Here is a 16,636-nt window from a genome sequence, read left to right as displayed (position 1 = left end):
CAAAACCAACCCATAGCATAGCATAACCAAGCATAAACCATGGCTAAAACATCAATGGCATCATAACATATGTTGTTGTCCATGAAACTAGATGTAAACCATTGAAAACTAAGCATAATCTGATCATAAACTGATCACCTGTTTATCTGAGAACTGATCACAAACTACTGCAAATGTGACCCTAAACTGATCACAAACTCATTGCAAAAACTGAGTAGCAATCAATGCAAAAACTGATGCACAACTGATCCAAAAAGTGACCATAAACGATTCTCAAGCTTATCAAAAATTGAGCTGAAACTAATCAAAAATTTTGTCTCAAAATTAATGCAAAATTCATACAAAATTGATCATAAGTTGATACAAAAGTATAGTTCCAATACCCGGGTGAAACTCATACTCATCGGCATACATCTCACAATGACTAGTACACTAAGTAGTGACCTCATGGCAAACATACTGTCAGCACAGTACCTTGGATGCATCCTTACCAAGCATAAACCATGGCTAAAACATCAATGGCATCATAACATATGTTGTTGTCCATGGAACTAGAGGTAATCCATTAAAAACTGAGTATAATCTGATCATAAACTGATCACCTGCTGATCTGAGAACTGATCACAAACTACTGCAAATGTGACCCCAAACTGATCACAAACTCATTGCAAAAATTGACTAGCAATCAATGCAAAAACTGATGCACAACTGATCCAAAAAGTGACCATAAACGATTCTCAAGCTTATCAAAAATTGAGCTGAAACTGATCAAAATTTTTGTCTCAAAATTGATGCAAAATTCATACAAAATTGATCATAAGTTGATACAAAAGTATAGTTCCAATACCCGGATGAAACTCATACTCATCTGCATACATGTCACAATGACTAGTACACTAAGTAGTGACCTCATGGCAAACATACTGTCAGTACAGTACCTTGGATGCATGCTGAATACATCTGAGATCCACTACATACGAGAGCTGTCCATAACTGGAAAAGGGGAAGTGCTACCTCCCCCTTGAACATCACGCAATACTCCAAACCCTTGCTTTGTTGAACCTGACAGAGCCCGGACTAAAGTCGGCTCTAACTAAAAGGCATCTAGATAAAGTTGCAACAGTTGAGGATGGTCTGCCAAGTCATCCTCTTCCATCCATTGGTGAATAATTTTGAAATTTCACCAAGTATCTCCTAGAAACTTTACCTTTGACCTTCCTTTCCTTATGTACCAAAATCTGCTCAGGTACCAAAATCTCATCTAGCTCCTCAACATCAAGCTGAATTTCAGCAGGCATATCCTCTGGCACATCACTGTGAAAAGGCCTCAACAAACTAACATGAAAGGCATTGTGTATCCACCAAGGTGGAGGTAATTTCAGCCGATATACCACATCGTTAATCTTCTCCAACACGTGGAAGGGCCCATAGTATCTCATACTCAACTTCGGATACAATCTTTCTCTTCCTTTCATCTTTTTTAGCCTTGTCTTTTCAAAACGCAGCAATTCATAATCACCCTCTGCAAACTACAAAGCACGTCAGCGGCAATCAGCTGTCCTCTTTTGCTTTTCTTGTGATCTCTGAAGTGCATATTTTATCTTTGCATAGGCTACATCCAAGTTTTCCACATAACGATCAGCCTTAAAGATCTTATCCTAGTTTGAAGAATAGGTGGTATCTTCTTGCCACCCTCAACTACCTCAAATGGATCTTTTCCCGTAGAACCATACACTGTATTGTTGTAAGCAAACTCAACAAAGTGAAATTTGAAATATAGCACCTCAAAAGATCTAACACTATGGAATTTGCTTCCTTAGACTGACCATCTGTCTACGGATGGAAGGATGATGAGAATTTCAACGTGGTACCCATATTCTCAAACAAGCCCTTCCAAGATAAACTCGGCATCCGGGGATCTCGATTACTAATGATCAACTCTGGCATATCATGATACTTAAAATGTGCTGCAAAAACAATTGTGCCATATGATCAACCTTTACTTTCTTCCTCACCAGAATGAAATGGGCTTGTTTGCTAAACTTACAAATGATAGTCTATATCCTATCATTCTCTGTAGGTGTCTTAGGAAGCTCAAAAATAAAGTCCATTGCAATGCTCTGCCAAGGCCTATCTGGAATAGGCAAGGGCTGCAATAAACCTGGCATCTTTTGCCTATCATGCTTTACCTTCTAGCATACGATGCATGTCTTAACAAACTGTTCTACATCATGCCTCAAAGCTGGCCAATAAAAGAAATGCTCCACTGCCTTGACCCTAGCATCAATACATCTATGTCCTGTATACAAAGGAACATAACTTTCAGTGATAACTCTAGGCCTTAACTGCTTTGTGACACATAGTCATCCATGCATCATCAAAAATCCATCTCTTAGCACAAAGTATTCATACCTTTAACCATTGCAAAGCTGATCATAAACATTAGCAAAGTCCGAATCAGCAACATATTGTTCTTTCATGGCATCCAACTCAGTGTGAGAAACCATGCTGACAGCTGAAATTTGTGGCTTACGTGACAGTGCATTAGCCACAACATTCTTTTTACCATCAATATGTACAATCTGAAAATGAAACATAGAGAGAAAATTTGCCCATCTCATATTATTCTCTGACAACTTTGTCTGAGTCAGAAAGTACCTCAAAGTTTGATGGTCTGTCTGCACTGTAAAATCAGCCCCCAACAAATAATGCTTCTACGTAGACAGTGCATGAATTACAGCCAAGAGCTCTTTCTCATAGACCTACAAATTCTTTTCTTCACTGTGGAGAATTCGGCTCTCATAAGCCACAACTCGACCATCCTGCATAAGAACAGTCCCAATGTTGTTACCACATGTACCACATTGAACTATGAATGACTTCCTTAGATCGGGCCACACTAGCACAGGATCTAAAGCCATCTTTTCCTTCAACTTTTCAAATGCTGAAATTTCCACTACTGTCTATCTAAATGGCACATCCTTCTTCTGCAGGGCACAATGGAGATGCAATTTCAACAAACCCACGTACATACTTCCTGTAGTAAGAACATAAACCCAAGAAGCTGTGGATCTCATGCACATTCCTCAAAGGTGGCCATGATCGTATTGCCTCAACCTTTGCAAGGTCCATGCAAATACCATCAGTTGATACAATATGCTCCAAAAAGTGGATTTTATGAAAGAATAATTCACTTTTCTTATCATTGATAACCAATCTATGCTCAAACAGTTCATTGAACACAATGTCCAAGTGTTTTCTATGCTCTACCTCGTTCTTTGAATAGACAATCATGTCATCAAAGAAAGTGCCCACAAATCCTCTGTGTGGCCTGAAGATATGATCCATCATCCGATTAAAAGTGGCAAGAGTATTTGTAAGTCCAATTTTCGAGCCTTTCTTTGTTGTTTTGGACTCTTTCCAGGCTGATTTTCAGGTCTGCCCCTTTCTTAGCCTTAAACACCCTTTTATTCGACTTCTTTCCACTCTCTAGGAAGCCCGAATCCTTCCCACACAGCAAAGCATCAGCTGTAGCAGCAGTCTCTATAAGCTGAGACATGCTAGACACGATGGATTTAATGCAAAAATCCCTAATTCCTTTGGGCAGCCCACAAACATATTATTCCACTTGCTCATGAAGGGGTACAGGGTGATAAGAAGTAATAGGCAGCAATGCATCCCAAAACTTCTTATTATATTGCTTCAAATTCTTACATTCCTTAGCATCCAGCTTATTCCAAGCTGTCATGGTGTCCACCTCAAAGGTACTTGTCAACCAATTCAATACAAACATTTGCTTGAATTGTACCTACGTTGACGGTGCTCTACCTTGTATCAAAAGAGTGGACCACCACTGCAATGTATTCCCTTTCAAGAAAGTGGCTGCCTTTCGAATCTTTGAGGACTCCGTGAAGTTCCCCCCTGAATAGGCTGCATCAAACTACTGAATGAAAGTCAAAGCTTTCAATCTATCTTGTACACCGCTGAAGGACTCAAACTTCACTCCTTTTCCACCCTCATCATAGTCTTTTGTTGCCCCTTTGGGTGTCAAGTTGTCATACAGTGGCTATTACAAAAAGGGTGCATTTGATGAATTTACATCAAAACCAACACCAAACGGAGCATTTGTATGACCAACATTCATTTCTTGAGTCCCATAAGCATTCGGAGATATAGAAGCAATATCAAACATGCTACTTTGTGCCCCAGGCATCAAGCCAATGCTGCCATACATATGGTTTTGCATATTTTCAGCCATACGCAAATACATTGGGCCTTGCACACCATGCATTGGTTGCTGCATACCATAGGGATTTGTGCCATACATTCCCGTATGCGGTCCTTGTCCAACCATAGCATGAAAAATCGTGCTTCCACCAAAATATCATGGCTGCCCCATCATAGAATGCATGCCCGGTTGTCTAAAATCCAGTGGATTGGCACTTTCATGATGGCCTTGCATTTGCATTCCTTGCCCCGTAAGTACCAACTGTTTTATTTCATTAGCATCTTTGGGAACTTCAAATGAAGGGTTTGGCATAATCTTCGGTGCATCTTGCTATCTTGAAGGTGTAGAAGACGCCATCTTCTTCTTGCCTTTGCTGTCCTTCTTTGGAGCATTCAAAAATTGGGTAAATTAAAGATCCTTTATCAATTCAGCAAAGAGATTTGTCGCTGTCCTCATCCGATTCTTGAATTGGTCATCAAATTCCTCTTCACTTTGCTGGTCATCAGCATACTATCCATGGTCTAAGCCTTGTCCAAGGTTAGGCATTGCATTTCCTTCATTCCCATGAGAACGTTCATATTGAGAGGCGTCATCACTGCTTGAGTCCATTTCACTGTATGAAGACATATTGCTGTAATTTCTTAGCTGAGAGTAAAAATCAGCACTAGCACAAAGCTTTGGCTTGCAATCGGGCCCACCAAATCAAGGGATTGAGTGGTATCCCGCCAACGAAACCATGCATAGTAACATGGGACGGGGAACGGGAACGGGAACAGGGACGGGGAACGGGAACGGGGTTGGGTAAAGGACAATCCCGGGGACCGGGAAAAAAACAGCAATTAAATTTTTTTTTTTAGTATTTTAAAATCACACTTAATCTACTCTAAGAGAGAAACATTTGAAGGACACATTTGCACCAAATAGAAAAAAAATAGAGCATCATATTAGGAAATCCAAAAGACTCGTGACCACTCGTCAGTCAAGAGCCAAGGCTCAAACTACAATGACAAATGTACATAGAAGATGGGAGGAGAGTGTAAATACTAAAGCCAAAAATAAATACAAAATGTCAAAATGCCACATGACATAATGGCAAATGCTAAGTATGAGGGTAAATTGTAAGACTCAAGAGTCTAGAGTGCTCTAGAGAGTCGAGAGTCAAGACTAAGTAGTGGGTCGGATAGTGGGATGACGCGGAATCTCCACAGACTCAGTGAAGTCCTCGACAACCTGTGGCTCCTCCTCACTTATGCCCTCAAGGTCCTCCAAAATCTCAGTTGTGTGAAGTGGGTCAACCTCTAGATCCTGTTGTGCCTACTCCCATGAATCTGCTTTCTTCACCATGCCTGTGCAAAGCATTCGCAAGTTGGAACTCACAAAGACCAAATCATTGGCACGATGCACTCCAAGGTGGTTCCTCTTCTTAGAGGCGATGTGGCTATACACTCACCAAAGTTGCTCCAAGCAACTAGAGCTACAACACTGTGAGAGAATGCGGATGGCAAATCACTGCAACTCTGGACCATTTGCACCATAATCCTCCCACCAAAGTGCTGAGTCGATCTTGAAGCGATCCATCTGTGTATCTGGCAATGCATAACTACCCCTCTTCTCACGATATAATAGCAATTGATCTCTGATTTTGCGCCTGATACCTGGGTCTAGCACTAGACGATCAAAGATAATCCTGAAGCCATTGCTGACCTCTCTGTCCTTTTCCTGCTTGCAACCTTGAAATTCGGGATCCACCATGTAGGCTGCTGCATGGAGAGGGGAGTAGTAGGCATCCCACCTTGTCACACACATGGATTTGATCTCATCGTAGTCCTCATCAGGAACATAAACCTTGAGGCGCTCTATCATCCGATCCATGGCCTCATATACCTTACAGATGCATGGCAACATGCCATCAACAACCCTCAAGAGATCCATGACTGGTTTAATCATGGTGTCAATGCACTTCACACTTTCCCACCATGCCATGTCATTTGCTCGTGCTTTGCACTCTTGTCCCCTTGCTGTGGAAGCCTCTGGCATGCTAGAAAACTCATCACTAAGGAAGAGTCCTCGTAATGCCCTGCTACATGTGGACAAGCGACCTAACATGAGAAAGTTGAGAGCAAACCGTGTCTTTGAATATTTGAGCAGAGAGAGGTTTAACCTCTTGGTGAACTCATGGCGAATCCTCCCATGATTGAGGACAAAGGTGACAATTTTGTTGGCTTCATCCATGACAAGAGCTATCCATGGTAGGGCCCCAATGTCTTTGATGAGATTGTTAAGACAATGGGCCATGCAAAAAGAGACGGTGATGTGAGGATATGTGGCTTGAAGTATGTTCCCTGCTGCTCGATTTGCCAGTTCGCCATCTGCACAAATGGTCACCACATTCTCTGCTTCCATGGATTCTAAAGTTGTTGCCTACTCTACAGCAAGCACATCAGCGGACTTCACGGAGCCGGAGGCGTCATGTGAGTCGACAAAATACATCTCTCCACCAAAGTAGGCCACCACTCCATGAATAGACCGCTTGCGGGTGTCAATCCATCCATCCACCACAAGTGTGACACCATTATTGGCCCATAGCTCCTTCATATTTGCCGCAGCAGCCTCAACACTCCTCTTCTCCTTTTCGAGAAGGGTGGTGCGAAGGGTTTCCGAAGAGGGGGAAACATAGGAAGAACCATATTCCCCAATCTTCGTAACCATGGCTCTAAAGTATGGAGACCTATTCAACGTTCATAAATCAAAGAGAGCATGTTAAGAATCAATATGATGATAAATAATAATGTTAAATGAACATAATAATTTATTATTTATCACTTGACACTAGCGACTCACCGAGCTGCACGGAAAGCAATGTGATCATGAAAGAAGAAACGAGCCACGGCCATGTCCGTCTCTTCTTTCAAGTGAGGATTCCAATTTTCCTCAAGGGTACTTTGGCGAGGACGAGAAGATGGGGTGGTCAATGCAAATGGGCCACATGCAAAAGGTGTCGATGGGAAGGTATGTGATGGCACACCTCTACCCAAGTTACCGCTAGCCTCCATAGGACGTCCTCGTGACCCCACCATGAGAATGGGATCAATGGCCACTTGTGGAGATCGCCTTGCCACTTCGGCCACCTCATAGATTGCGAGCTTATCAAGAAGCTCTTGTCTTTTCTCCGGGGTCACCTTTGTGGAATATCTCACCTCATTTCCGGGTTCGCTCAAGAGATGAGCTCGCACCTTGTTGGCACCACCACTGCGTTTGTATCCACAAAGTTTGCATATCCATGCTCTAGCACCGCCTCCCGAACCATACATAGGACAATCGACCTCATCCCACCATGACCATTGATGTATCGTGGGTCTTTTCCTTCTAGTGGGATCGGTGGTTCCTTCATGATTATCATTTTATGAAGAGGTGGATACCGCGGTAGATGTGGGTTGGTTTGTAGATGGGGAAGCCGATGAAGATGCCATAGATGATAGAAACTTTGAAAGTTTGATGAGAAGTAGCCTTTGAAGTTTGCCCTTGAGGCTTGACTCCTTGAGCCTTGAAAGTTGACGCTTGAGCAATGAATTATGAGGCCCAAGGGAGGGAGAGTAGAGTCTAGACTCTAGAGACTTGAGAGGGAGAGAAAGAGAGGGAGAGAGAGAGAGAGAGAGAGAGAGAAAGCTTGTACAATGTAGAGGGTAGCCTTGAGCCTTGAGGCTTGAGGCCCAGGAGAGGAGAGAGTGGAGACTTGAGACTTGAGAGGGAGAGGAAGAGCCTTGAGCACGCCGGCCTTCAACCTTGAGACTTGAGACTTGAGAGGGAGAGAAAGAGCCTTGAGAAGTTGAGAAGTTGAGACTCTTGGCCTTGGAGTGTGAGTGTAGCTTGAGAGTGGAGCATTATATAGGAAACATTGGCAAGAGCATGGCAGAAATGGCCGTTGGCAGCCAAACAATCAAAAAAAAAAAATTTCAAAAATCGTCGAACGGCTCCCTGGGTTGTCCCCACTCGGCGTCCCTGACAAGCAGGCGTTCCAAGAACGCATCCCCGCTTGGCTCACCGGCGTCCCCACTCGGAGACGGGACGTCCGTCCATTCCGGAACGTCCCTGCCCAGTCCTATCCCTGGGACTACGTCCCCCCCATCCCACCCTGCCGTCCCCTCCTCCCCTGTTACTATGAAACTATCTAACCAGTCTTCCTTCCGTGGATGGGTGGTAAATCCCTAACTACAACTTAATTACAGCAGCAAACAAATAGTGCAAATCTGAAAATACAAATTTACCTACTGATCTTGGACAATGCACACCCGATTGGCCCCAAAATTGGTGCCCCTTTCGGTATTTCTTTAGCTTTATTGAAGAAGAAGTTGATTTACAATGGGATTCTCCCAATCCCTTTTGGTATTCCAACTCCCCTTGCTGTTCAAAATCACCAATAAGTCCTTAATTTGATTTGCCTCTTGATTCGGACAATCAATTGGCCTTCACCCGCTTTGATGGAGATGGAAAATGCCCCAAATTCATTTATTTGCTCGTCCCTCCACTTGAATAGGCTAAAAACAACTTCAGCCCTGTTGAATCCAAGTCTTGGAGCTTTCAATTTTTGGCACGCTTCCCGAGGCTACTACTAAACCCTAATTTCTACTGTAAATTAGGGTTTACAGTAGAGAAATTTACAATTTCTCAACCTTCAAGGGTCCAAATGCTGAGATCTTCGGAGCAAGGCTATGAAATGGCAAGGAGATGAGAGGGAAAACTATAGAGAGAGAAAATTCACAGTTTTGTTGTGAAGAATGATTGAAAATCAGTCAAATGCAACTGCTCCCCGCCCCAATGGCTTGTAGATGCAAAAAACTAAAGAAAATCAGTCATTTACTGTTACTGTCCTGTCTCAACAGCTTGTAGATGATGTCTCCTGCTGTTGATTGGTCTTCTCCTCCCCTTGACAACCTCAGAAGGTCCTCCAATGGCTGCAAATCAGACCAGCAGTCTCCCCTCCCTCTCTCTTGCAAGCTAAATACACTAAAAATGCCTCTCTCCAGTCTCTAAAGACGTTTTCCAGTCTTACATGAGCATTTTTGACAAGTGGTAGCCTTTCCAAATGGTTTTTTCAACATTATCCATAATTAAATATTAATTTTCAGTCTTTAAATACTGAAAATTAATCTAATAATTATTTCAGTGCCGTGAAAAATAATCTGATTGGCCAATAATTAAATTGGCTAGGCAACTTCCATTCCCGAGTGTCTCTACGTCATCTTTGACCATCAAATTGGCATTAGGTACCATTAAACGCCACTTCTCTAGTGTCACCAACTAACACTTATGGCCAAATGAATGACTTAGGTCAACAACTGGTACCACACACTACCAAGTACCTGTGCAGCATAACTTATAGTAACTTTTGCCTTTGACATCCCGTGATTTCTTCGAGTCCCGGGCTCGTAAGGTTACTTTTAACCCCAGTTGCACCTCACATGTGCAACATTTACTTAACCATGTGATTAAAAATTAATCCACATGTTAAATGAGGTTTCAAAAATACATGTCCTCATAACATGTGGAGAAGATGAATGAAGCATCACTTTGCATGCATGCATGCAAGAGGAGAAGAGAAGGCGATTCGAGTCTCACAAAGTGTTGTGGAAGCTCTGCTAAAATCAAGCTCCAAGAGGAGATCCCTACACATATTGTGTAGGAGAGAAGAAGAGACTCAAGAAGGATCAAAAGGTGCCAACTTCCAAGTTGTGCAAGTGTTAACCGTGATCTTGTTCCCAAGATCTATAAGTTAAGAGCCGGTTTATGTGTAAAGGAGAAGCTTGCTCCTTGTCAATAATATAACTCCACAAGGGGGGGAACTAGCCCATCTTCCAGTTCCTAGTGTGTTGTCAATCTCTCTATCTCTCTCTCTTTCTCTCTACATCTTTCTTTTCTCTCATCTGTTCTCTCTCTACATCAGCATAATATTCACCATATATCTTTTAAGTATATAAGAAGGTCGAGCTGTTGGAAATAAAGGGCCATCGTGCCTTTTATATGTGCACAGGTGTGAACACACCCTTAGCACATTTGTACTTTTATATATATCTATTTAAAACCTAAAGAGGTACACACAAAAAAATTGTATCCAAGAACATCATATCTCTCTCTCTCTGACTCTCACTCTCTACTCTTGCTCACGTTTTGCTCTCTACCTAACATTTTCATCGCAGGACGTTGCATCGCCACTGCGCATCACTCACTTCAAACTGGTATCAAAGCTAGGTTAAGGTATTCGTGCTTCTCGGAGTCCGCTCAGGTCAGCTCATCATTGTTCTTTCATTGGATAGACAGGCAACAGTTCTAGGTTGCATGCAAGTCAAAATCATCATTTCTTGATCAGACGCAGTCACGCGCAGGTCACACACTTCAGGCATAGGTCAAAATGTAGTTTTTAAGGTCACCAACAAGTCACACGAGCAGGCGACGGGCTAGCGGCTGTAAATGGGACAAATTCGTCACTTTTCTTTTGCAAAATTTTTTATTTTTTCAAAGGTTCTCTACAAACAAGCCCTTTGTTCACTAACAGGCGTTGCGTAAGCACAGTTCAGAATTTTGGACAGATTTGTGCCAAAATTTTGGGGATTTGTCCAGATTTTATGCGAGCAAGACACAACAATGATATTTGTCTCAGAAATTGCAGGAATTTGTGACATTTTGCCTCCGACATTTGGGGCTTTTCATGTATATGCAAGAATTGGACTGAAATTTACCCAAATTCTCGACATTGATGCACATTGGACCCCGTGCAATTTGGGGCTTTTGCTGTTTGGGCGAAATTTGTACGCCATTTGGTCATTTTATGTGCATGCGCGTTTAATTCCATGCAGTATGGACACCTAGCACTTGAAAATTTTGGGGGTTTTGCTGAAATTGCTCTATTTGGGCAAAATTGGCCTATTCTATGCATGTCAAATACAGTGTAGATGTATGGTTGATGCTTTGAGCACAAAAATTTTGGGGCTTTTGACTGTGCGTGTTAAATTTTGTGCCCGTGGGTGCATGTACAACAGAAATTGCAGCTAAAATTTGGGACTTCTCATGTAATGTGATGTATTTGTCCTTGGAACAGCTGTAATCAATTGTGGAGCGCTGTAGCACAAGGTTTAGTGCTTCTAAAAATTTATTTGCATATCTGAAATTTCTGCTTTTACGTGGTTATTTATTGCTGGTTGGTACTTGTTTATACCTTGCTCACTCGTGTGAAATTTTGGGCCTGCATTTGCTGAATTTTTTGGTCACGTTTGGGCCGAAAATCATGGCTGGCAGCAATGACAGCAGTCATCTCATGCACATTAAGAAGCTTGAAGGAGCACATAACTTTGCAGTCTGGCAAAAACAATGTTATAATATCCTATTGCAGAAGAAGCAGGCAAGGTTGATTAAGACCAAAGGGGCAAAGCCCACAGATATGGAGCAGGAAGACTAAGATGAGTTAAATGAGCTTGCACGCTCAACCATCAAGCTATCGATTTCTAACGCCTTGCTGTTTAACATTGAAGGTTTGGATTCTGCCTATGCTATTTGGACTCGACTGGAAGAATTGTATGCCCACAAGAGTGCCCCAAGCAAAGTTTACTGGCTAAAAAAGCTTATTGATTCGAGTATGAAAGAGGGTACAACAATGTCTACTCACTTGAGTGAGTTTAACTCCATTTTCAGCCAGCCGGTTGCCTTGAAGTTCAAGATTGATGAAGAATTTAAAGCTACGTTCTTGCTTTGCACTCTGCCAGAGAGTTGAGATACATTCAGAACTGCTATGAGCAATTCTAATGCGATGCTTTTGTATGATGATGTAGAGAGTGCTCTACTCATGGAAGAAATGAATCCGCAGAACAATGCATCTAGTAAGTCTTCCAGTGCTTTGCATACTAGGGGTAAATCATAGTAGAAAGGCAAATCTAATAGCAAGGGATGCAGTAAATCACGTGGTAAGGATGTTGATGTCAGAGATCATAGCCTGTTTTCAGGCAGCAGCACAGCTGGTCCAGCAGTTGGACCAGCTGCACAGTCGGACTGTGCAGTCGGACTGCCACGTGGCAGTCTGACTGCCTGCAGCCACTTTTACCAGGCTGCGCCCCAGTTTTGAGCCCCATTCCAGGCAGTTTTTCGCCTATTTATTGCTGACGTTTTTCAGCAGTCTCCCGATCATTCTCTGTCGCAGATTACAGACCGGTGCCGTGCAGATCTCTGTCTCTGTTCGCAGATTTCAGACAGCAGACAGTGCAGACTGCAGCAGACTTCGAGGTGGACAGCAGGTCGCATCGTCGAGGTGGAGACACGCAGTCCAGCGCACTGCGCCCGTGTATATCTTTGTATTCAGCATTCTTTATACAGCAGATCTTCAGTGCACACTGTCTCTTTCTCTCCCTTCTCTCTCTGCGTTCTCTCTCTCTCAGTCCTACGCTTCCGCACCGCTGCACTCTGACATGGTATCAGAGCAGTGTTTGAGGGCTGACTGAGCGCAGAATCAACCTGAAGAGGAGTTTCCATCGCGACACAAATTTGCGTTTTTTGCGTTTAAGGGCAGACAGGAGGGCTGCGCCTTGGAACAAGGTTGAAACGAGTGTGGGCGCACAGGAAAGGAGTACAGGTGGTGGATTTGCTGCTGTTTACTGCTGTTTGACGCGGAGAAAGTTTGAGTTTTCAACCTAAAAGTGCAGGTTTTGCTTTTTCATCGCCTCCGGCGGGTGAAGAAGCTTCGGGACGCAGAAGAGCCTTAGCAGGCTGAGTTTACCCAGTCAGAGGGGGCTGCTTTTGCGTTTGAGAAGGCATTGCAGGTGAAGATGTCTACAGAGATGGACTTGGAGTTCCAGGCGATTATGGACCGGAAGGTGCCTGTCCTACCGGCTCTTCCTACAGATCAGAAGCTCGACGGCGACAACTACCGCATTTGGCACGTTATGATGTTGGCCATACTGGAGTCCTATGATTTGGCGGAGTTGGTACAGGAAGATATTGACCGGCTTTCAGTTAGAGATGAGTCCAAACTCTCTTCCGATGCTCGTGCGGAGTTGGCCAGGGCCCAGTCTCATTGGGACAAACTGAATGCCAGGATTCGATCCTTTCTCTTTCTATCATGCACTACAGCCGTGATCGCTCACATCGAGCACTTGACGGTGGCTCGTGAGATATGGCTGGAGCTTGATCAAATGTACAATCGGATGACCCTGATGAAGAGGGTTTCTTTGGAGGTACAGATGCGGACCTTGTCCGTCAATAAGTCTTCTTCGCTAAGGGAACACATTAACAAGCTAAGGCAGCTACAGATGCAGGTTCAGAATGCGGGGAAGCCGATCTCCTCCGAAGACATGGCGATTACACTCTTGTCCCAGTTGCCGCCACGATTCGGTACATTTTACTCTGCCCTTATTGCTTCGGGGCGAGAGTCTACTCTTCAGTGGGAGGAGTTGGTTCCTATGGTCTTGAACCAAGAGGAACAGTTAAAGGGACAGAATGCTTCCAAGACGGAGGCGTTGATAGGTCAAGCCTCTCAGAAGAAGGGGAAGGACCAAAAGAAGAAGAAGGGGGATAACAAGTCCAAGAAGGACAAGAAGAAGGACAAGGACAAAGACTCCACGTGCCATATTTGTGGAAAGACTGGCCATTGGAAGAAGGATTGCCCTGACAAAGACTCGAAGGACACCAAGAAGAAGGAAACCAAGGATTCTGGAGCGGTGGCTGCACCCTCATCAGCTGCATTTCTACATCTAGTTGTCATTGAGGACGCTTCACCGAATGCTTCTGATGCTGCGATGGCGGCTTCCCAATCTCGAGAGTGGATTATTGATAGTGGTGCCTCACGGCACATGACTCCTTCATCAGATGGTGTTGCCCAGCTGCGACCTTCGCGTGGGCAGGTTCTCATTGGAGACAGCTCTTCAGTTTCTATTGCAGGTCGAGGTAAGATGCAGCTTATTCCGGATGGACGAGGTGGCACCCATACTTCAGAGGTTTTGCATGTACCAGGATTGGGGTACCATCTCCTTTCAGTCCATAAGATTTGCTCTCTTGGTCTTCTGGTGGAGTTTGACAGTTCTACAATGCGAGTCCTTGATCGTGAATCGAGGAAGGTTCTATCATCTGGATATGAGGAGAACGGCATTTACAAACTGAAGTCTTCCACTGCCCTCTCCACTCTTCTTCTTACCTCACAGTCACAGTCTGAATTATGGTATGCTAGGTTTGGTCACCTGAACTATGACTATCTTCGGAAGGCGTCACGGGGACAGCTTGTTCGAGGGTTGCCGGATATAGTGGTGAGCCAGCAGCCATGTGTCTCCTGCATAAGGGGGAAGCAGCATAGGGATGCCATTCCCCACACCGCTTCGCGGCGGTCTACTTCACCGATGGAGTTAGTATCTACGGATCTATGTGGCCCTATGAGGAATGAGTCCCTGCGTGGGCGCTCGTACTTCATGCTGATCGTGGATGACTATAGCAGGATGACATGGGCCTACTTTTTGGCACTAAAATCAGAAGCTTTCTCGCACTTCAAGGATTGGCTTCTCTTTGAGGAGAACCGATCAGGCCGGAAGTTGAAGACCTTGCGATCCAACAAGGGAGGTGAATTTGTCTCTAATGAATTTGCTCGGTTTTGTGCAGATAGAGGAATTCACCAGGAGTTTGCCAATACGAATACTCCACAAGAAAATGGTATTCTCGAACGGAAGAACCGCAGTGTGATCGAGATGGCGCGCACCATGATGGAGCACCGACAGACCCCCCAGGTTCTGTGGGCCGAGGCTGTGGCTACTGCAATCCACATTCTTAACCGATCTCCTACTTCGACCGTGGAAGGGATGACTCCATTTGAGGCGTATTTTGGGTCGAAGCCAGATGTTTCTTACTTTCGGGTCTTTGGGTGTGATGCCTATGTTCACATTCCCAAAGCTCACCGTGACAAATTCGAAGCGGCTTCCCGCAAACAGGTATTTGTTGGCTACAGCTCCCAGTCCCAAGGCTACCGACTCTATGATCCCGTCAAGCGGGATGTATATACTAGCCGTGATGTGCGGTTTGTGGAGGTTCCGGCTTCTTCAACGGGTGAGGAGCATCCCGTTCTTGGAGATCCAGGGGAGAGTTTGGCTCCTTCTACAGTTCCACTGAAGCCTGTGCCGTTTGATTATGATTCTGTTTCTGACACAGAGTCTACTGTTCCACCGGATCCTTCTGAGGAGTTACCACTGGTGGACATTCCAGAGTCTTCTACTGATGGAGAACGTCGAGGGGAGGTTCGGCCTCCTCCTCGCTGGGCCCGTGACACACTCCGTGATTCAGGGATCGAGGGGGTTCCTGAGGAGTGGGGACCGCAAGATGGTCCGCGGCGGTCACGGAGGCACCAGGCGCATTCTTCGGAGCTTGTGTGCTCCAATTATTGTTTGATGTCCCGAGTTATGCAGGATCGAGAGCCCACCTCCATGAAGGAGGCTTTACAGTCCGCCCCATGGAAGAAAGCTATGGAAGTTGAGTTGGAGGCTATTGAGAGGAATGGCACTTGGTCACTTGTGCCACGCCCCCCGAAGAAGAAGGTGATTGGAGTCAAGTGGGTCTTCAAGACCAAATATCTCAGTGATGGTACTTTGGATAAGCACAAGGCTCGCCTTGTTGCTAAGGGTTTTGCCCAGCGCCCAGGGATTGACTGTCATGACACCTTTGCCCCTACAGCTCGTATGGCAACCATTAGAGCTGTTCTTGCTTTGGCTGGCCATAGGAGATGGCCTGTTTATCAGCTGGATGTGAAGTCGGCCTTCCTGAATGGTGATTTGAAGGAGGAGATCTACATTGAGCAGCCTCTTGGCTTTGGTTCTTCGGACGGGAAAGTCTACAGGTTGAAGAAGGCCCTGTATGGTCTCAAGCAGGCCCCGCGAGCGTGGAACGAGAAGATTGATTCGTTCCTCCAATCTCAGTTGGGATATCGGCGGTCCAAGGCCGATCCGCAGCTGTATGTTCACACTTCCGAGGATGGTTGTGTGCTGTTTGTATTATATGTTGATGATTTGATTGTCACAGGTGATGATGCACAGCAGGTCCAGGAGACAAAGTCAGCTTTACATCGGACGTTCGAGATGACGGATTTGGGGCTACTCCATTTCTTTTTAGGACATGAGATTTTTCAGTCTCAGAGGGGGATCTTTCTCTCCCAACAGAGATATGTACAGGAGCTCTTGGTGTCTTTTGAGATGGAAGATTGTCGGGCCCTCTCTACTCCTATGGATCCGAACTGGAAGGCCACTTCCCACTCAGCTTCTCCTTTGGCGGATGCTTCCCGCTATCGACAGTTGATAGGGTCTTTGATTTGGCTTCTCAACACCAGGGTTGATCTATGTTTTGCTGTTGGGCTCTTGGCAGGGTTCATGAGTGAACCTAAGACAGTGCATTGGCAGG

The 16,636-nt window shown here is 44.7% G+C and overlaps 1 protein-coding gene and 1 pseudogene across 4 annotated transcripts in view; both read right to left on the bottom strand.

The window, feature by feature from the left end:
- The window catches only part of NADK2 (NAD kinase 2), an 84,271-nt gene that overhangs the window by 11,729 nt on the left and 55,906 nt on the right, over positions 1-16,636 (bottom strand). The gene's annotated exons all lie outside the window — the stretch shown is intronic.
- Positions 5,543-15,960, bottom strand: LOC148038513 (uncharacterized; annotated as a pseudogene).

The sequence above is a fragment of the Lygodium microphyllum genome, chromosome 3, assembly GCF_053477565.2.
Source record: "Lygodium microphyllum isolate KBCC chromosome 3, Lygodium_microphyllum_v1.1.10, whole genome shotgun sequence".
NCBI classification, from domain to species: domain Eukaryota; kingdom Viridiplantae; phylum Streptophyta; class Polypodiopsida; order Schizaeales; family Lygodiaceae; genus Lygodium; species Lygodium microphyllum.
Note: the sequence above shows the minus strand (reverse complement) of the source record. Positions and strands in the feature narration are given on the sequence as shown.